General features: G+C 44.7%; 1 pseudogene; it reads right to left on the bottom strand.

Annotated features, from left to right (window-relative positions):
* Window positions 1-609: 609 nt before the first annotated feature.
* LOC123428967 lies at window positions 610-4,309 on the bottom strand (annotated as a pseudogene).
* Between the last annotated feature and the right edge of the window lie 1,469 nt (window positions 4,310-5,778).

Raw genomic sequence — 5,778 nt, 5'->3', positions numbered from 1 at the left:
CTAGCTCTGGGACACCGCGACATCGTGCGCTCACGCCTTGGCGACGGCGTCATGGACCCGTCGCTGGGGCCCTTCCAAGGCTCCCTACTTCCCGCCATGATCGCCGGATCGAGCAAATTGGCTCTGATGCCAATTGACAACACAGATCACACACACACACGCTCGCAAGCTCAGAGAGACTCAGGTGTTTTTTGTGTTGCGTTCAACCTGCAACTTTTCTCAGTTTCTTCTTCCTCTCTTATTCTGTTACAGCAAAGGAACGAGGCCACCAACGGTCCGGGAAAAATGCCCACGACGAACCACCACGACCGCGCCATCCCACGATCTAGTTCATGCGGGTGTTGGACTACTTCTACAGAAGAGAAAAAAAAACTATCCTAACAAACTTATCTACTCAGCTAACCAGCTGTTATTCTCTGCTTAAGACTGAAAAAACGAGCGCACAAGGGTTAAGTCCACACGCTCAACTTTGTTTCATATAGGTCGAACTATAGTTTGCCTTCACTGCAAGTATAGATTTGCTAGTGAAATGGAAGATGATACATATAACATACTAACATACATAGCATGCTCCCGATGAAGAAAATACAAAGCCTTAGGTAAAGAAAACTAGTCGTAGTCATCATGCACCAGGAGGGTATGGCCATTGATAGATACGGTTGAAAATGCTTCTTTTTGCCGGCCCTGCAGTGCTGAAAATGCTTCTTTGACTGCGGTGACATCAGCGTTAACGCCCTGCATCTCTGGACGATCTTTAGGCGTCTCCGCAGCACATGACAAGCCAATCTTAAGAAGAGCGGTGATGCAGCTTATTATCCCTACAGATATTGGATGATTTTCCTGGTCTAAACTACTTCTTGCATCTTCATCTCGGTTCTCATAATAGGGGATGATGATTCTAGGATCTAGAATCTCATGAATCTTTTCAGGAAATGAATTTTCCACAAATTTGTAAAGGCTCAGACCATCTATGAACATCTCATCAGTTGGACGCTTCCCTGTGAGCATCTCTAAGATGATAACTCCGTAGCTGTAAACATCACCCTCCGTGGAGATTTTGCTCCCAAAGCCATATTCTGCAATACGCGCCATTGTTCGAACAATTAATTAGCAAAAAAGGATCGGAGTAGAATAGGCAATAGATTTTCTGTGGAAAAAATAAAGTAATATATACTATATATACTTGCATATCCATAAGAGCATATAAGGTATTTTCCAACAAATACAACATCTTGTATTAAGAAATTGTTACCTGGTGCGATGTATCCAACCGATCCTCTTGGCCCCACTAAGCTTGTAGAACCATCAGTCCCCGAAGAAGTACAATAACCATGTAGGAACTTAGCCAACCCGAAGTCACCAACACATGCGCCCATGGCATCATTCAGAAGGACATTGCTAGGCTTTAGATCACAGTGGACCATAGGAGGCATGCAATGATTATGGAGGTAATCCAAAGCAGCAGCTATGTCCACTGCTATTGCTATTCTTGAACCCAAACACAATGGCCTTTTCAGATGATGCTCACGGAGTAGTGTTGGATAGAGCCAACTCTCTAGGTCGCCATTTATCATATAGTCAAGAATGAGAGCTTTGAACTCATTTCCTGCTGAGTCACTTGTCGAGCATACGGTGATCACCCTTACAAGATTACGATGACGAGTGTTTCTTAGTGCCTCACATTCAGCAAGGAAGCTCTTTGTTGCTCCGAGTTGATCAAGTTTGAAAACTTTGATAGCAACTATACGATGTTCTTCACACTCAGTTCTACCTTTGTATACAGACCCATATTTTCCTGAACCAACCAAGTTGGCTAAAGAAAAACCATTTGTTGCTCTCACTAAATCAGCATATGTTAACTTCTTTAACTTCTTGAAAGATGGATGTGCTGCTTGTTTTATTTTCTTTCTCTTCTTGAAAATAATGACTCCAAAGCATGATAACAAAACCAAAGAAAGAGCAGTAATTGCTACTACCTTCAGAATTTTGCAGGTGTACAACTTTTGTTTGGATCTCACTATGTTGCAAAGTGGCAACTCTAGCAACGGGGTACTCGCACATAATTCCTTGTTCCCTTGTATGAACACCTTGCTTTCATTCTGAAACATTCCATCTTGTGGCACTAGTCTCTCGAGGTTGTTGAACGACAAATTGAGAAGCTTCATGGAACTAAAGGACTCAAAGAAGTCGGGGATTTCACCGGACAAGTTGTTTTGAGATAGGTCCATCACAATGATGCCTCTCAAATTCATAAAAGATTGAGGGATTCTCCCATTAAAATTGTTCCCCTCCATGTGCAGCGACTCCAAGTGGACACACTCACCTAGAATGGAGGGTATTTGTCCAGACAACTGGTTATTGGAAATATTCAATGAGTCGAGATTGACCAAGATGCCAATCTCTAGTGGTATTTGTCCTGAGAGTTTGTTGTGAGATAAGTCCAAACCTATTGAAAGAGAGGAAAGTGTAAAGACCTCCTTTGGTATGCTATCTTCAAAGCTATTACAAGAGAGGTTCAGTGTTTCCAAATTTTTACAGTCCCCTAGAGTTCGTGGGATCGGGCCACTCAAATTATTTTCGTGTAAATATAGCTCACTCAATCGACTTAGATTGCCAATTGATAGCGGAATTTGTCCAGAAAGTTTGTTCCGTGATAAGCCTAGGCCACCCAAATTTTGAAGATTTCCAAGTGATTCAGGGATACTTCCACTAAGCAAATTGTTGTCAATATAAAGACGTTCGATGTTTGTGAGGCGCTCTATCTCCTGTGGTATAGTGCCAGTTATTTTATTTGCTCTTAATAGCAGTACCTTTAAGCTCTTTGAAAGTCCTGCAATGGAACTCGGCAAATCTCCTTGAAGGGTATTCGCACTCAGGGATAATTCCACCAGTTGGGTGCAATTGGTCAATGAGGTTAAGAAAGACCAATCTCCTGCTTCCAGGCGATTGTCGACTAGATTCAGGTAGGTTAAGTTGGGAAGAGTCCCGAAAGAAGGTACAATACCATGGAAGGAGTTCTTACTGAGATCAATCTCTTGAAGATTATTTGTGTTGGCTAGTGTTGTGGGGATTTGTCCATGGAATTTGTTCACTCCCAAAATCAATTTTTGGATGCTTGGAAGGGTATATCCAATGTTATATGGAATTTTCCCTGCCAGAATATTCACAGCCATGCCAAGGTACGTCAGTGTTGATATGTTGTAAATAGAGGCCAGGACACTCCCCGCAAGAGGTTGTAACTCAGTTCTAGTGCTTGCAGGTTGGGAAGCTTACCAATACTCGGTGGGATGCTACCTTGAAAACTGTTGTCTCCAAGCAAGAGCCAACAAAGGGAAGAAAAGTTCCCTAGAATAGAAGGTACTGTTCCTGCAAGATTTTTTGATTCCAAGATAAGATATTGCAAGGGTGAGTCAATATTCGGGAAAACAATGGGTATGAACCCAGTAAACTTGTTGAGTCCCAAGGACAGGACTTGGAGTGATGTGCTGTTAAATAGTGCATGTGGAATCTCTCCACCAAGGTGATTGTTGGTCAAGTCCAAAAATTGAAGTGATGAACTATTAGCTAGGCGAGATGGGATAGGTCCTGTGAGGCTATTGTTGGTGAGATAAACAGAGTGGAGAGAAGAGCTGCTTCCAAGTGAAACAGGAATATTGCCTGTCAGAGTATTTCCAGCAAGAGTCAAAAGTGAAAGGTCATGGAGTGTCCCCAGCCCTTCAGGGATGCCTCCAGTGAGCTTGTTGTTATCCAAGTTCAGCTGCTCCATTTTTGAACATTGGCTTAGGTTTGGTGGGATCTCACCGTTGACGGAGTTGCTCCAAAGATCAATGATTCGAAGCTGAGAACATGAGGATAGATTGCTTGGGATCACGCCACTAAGATTGTTTGAGCTAAGGTTAAGATACCTCAACCTATTGAGTTGGCCAAGTTCAGCTGGGATTGGACCCCAAAGCTGATTGCCTGGGAGGTGGATTCTTGTGAGGAGACTGAGATTTGCAATGCAAGAAGGTATTTGACCATCAAGGTGGAATGACTCGAGGTCAAGTGCAACAACGCGAGACGTGTGCCTCTTGCTGCAAGTAACACCAGACCAAGTGCAGAACTGTTGGGGGGAATCATCAAACTTCCATGAGGCTGGGAGTCTAGCAGAAGTGCTGAGATGGATTTTAAGGCAACGGAGGGCTTGGAAGTCGGTGCTAGCATCGCCGTGGAGAGGTGTGGCAGCTACTAATGAACATGTCAGGAGGGAGTATAAGACAAGAATTGGAGGCAGTGGCTGTGACGAACCGAGGGTTCCCAAAGGAGACATTTGCTTTCTAGCTATCACGCACGAGGACTGATATACGCTCTACAGCTCTAATCGACGGACGGACGATGCATTGAGATATGGTTTCTGTACTGCATTTATAGAAGGCTGATGGGTTCCATTGCTATGCTTCAATGCTTGATGTACATGCATATGGAACACAATATAAACTGCTATTGCTATCACATCAGTTAATTTTGAAGTCATGCGGAGACTTTGACTCAGTGTTGTGCTCATAGTCGTATGTCGTCCATTGAAAGGCACAATCAAGTGGATGTCTCATTCACCTCTTTGCTCAAATTCCCAGTCAAAAAGTTCAGTTCACGCTTTTTTTGGGGGCGGGGGGGAAGTTCAGTTCACACTTGAGCTTTAATATACCAGGTGCTGGACTGGAGCATTGTGATTTCTAGAGCGCCAGCCAAATGTTCGTTCCATCTCGGTGCTAGCTAACTAGGTTTTGCACTCACAAAGTCGTGGAGCTAGCTTGCCCTGATTCAGAAAGAATGTTACCTAACGCTTGCTAGTTTTTTATTCGAGTTTTGAGTTAGGCACACTGCCGATTTCATTAAAAAAAGAAAATTCAAATATAGACTCGCCCGGTTTTATAAGAAAAAGTAGGTTGAAAATCATACAACGCACGATTAATCAAGGGATAATCATGAAAAACCCACGCTCATGCCGACAACGGCCAACTCAAACACCATCGTCAGCATGCCCACAACCCGAAGAAGTGTGGGTGAACTCTTCGGACGCGCCTTCAAGAAGCATCGCCGCCGGAATCCTTCGTCTCCCTATCGAACCAAGGCTTTCACCTAGAGCCATCCACACCAACTTCGTCAGACCTTGGGAAAAGGCAGGCCACACCTACAACCACCACGACAACTATCGAACCAACAAAACCGTAGCCTAGTGGAGGAGGAACTCGTCGACGGCGGCTTCAAGAAGCATCGTCACTGGTATCCTTCGATCACATTGAACTAAGGCTTTCTCCCAGAGACCTAAGGGCATCTTCAACGCAAATTTCCTCGCGCATCTGTCCGCGGAAAATGAGGAACCAGTCCACGAATACGGATGCGGGAAGGCGACATCCAACCATAGACACATATATTTTGACCATAACTGGAACCAACCGTACGAAATTAGATGAAACCAGATGGACTTCACTCATGTTCGGATAAAATTTACATAAAAAGGTTGATATTTCGACCATTTAACTAAAAAATAGAAAGAAAAATAAACCCTATACCGGACGACCACCTCGTACGCGTGGCCGCCCTGCCCTACCGCATCGCCGTCTCCGTCGGTGCCGTCGTCGTGGTCCCTCCAGCGATGGAACGACGTCGTAGGGCCGTGTCAGCCATGTCTGGCGGCTGCATGCCGCTCGAGGAGCAGCCACTCCATCTTCTGTTGTGCCATGAGGAGTGTTGTCGCGACCACTGTCGACGTGGCCTTCGGAGCCCTGGCGGCGGCCT

Source organism: Hordeum vulgare, chromosome 2H (assembly GCF_904849725.1).
Source record: "Hordeum vulgare subsp. vulgare chromosome 2H, MorexV3_pseudomolecules_assembly, whole genome shotgun sequence".
Lineage (NCBI taxonomy): Eukaryota > Viridiplantae > Streptophyta > Magnoliopsida > Poales > Poaceae > Hordeum > Hordeum vulgare.
The sequence above is the reverse complement of the archived record's forward strand: the minus strand, read 5'-3'. Positions and strand labels throughout refer to the sequence as shown.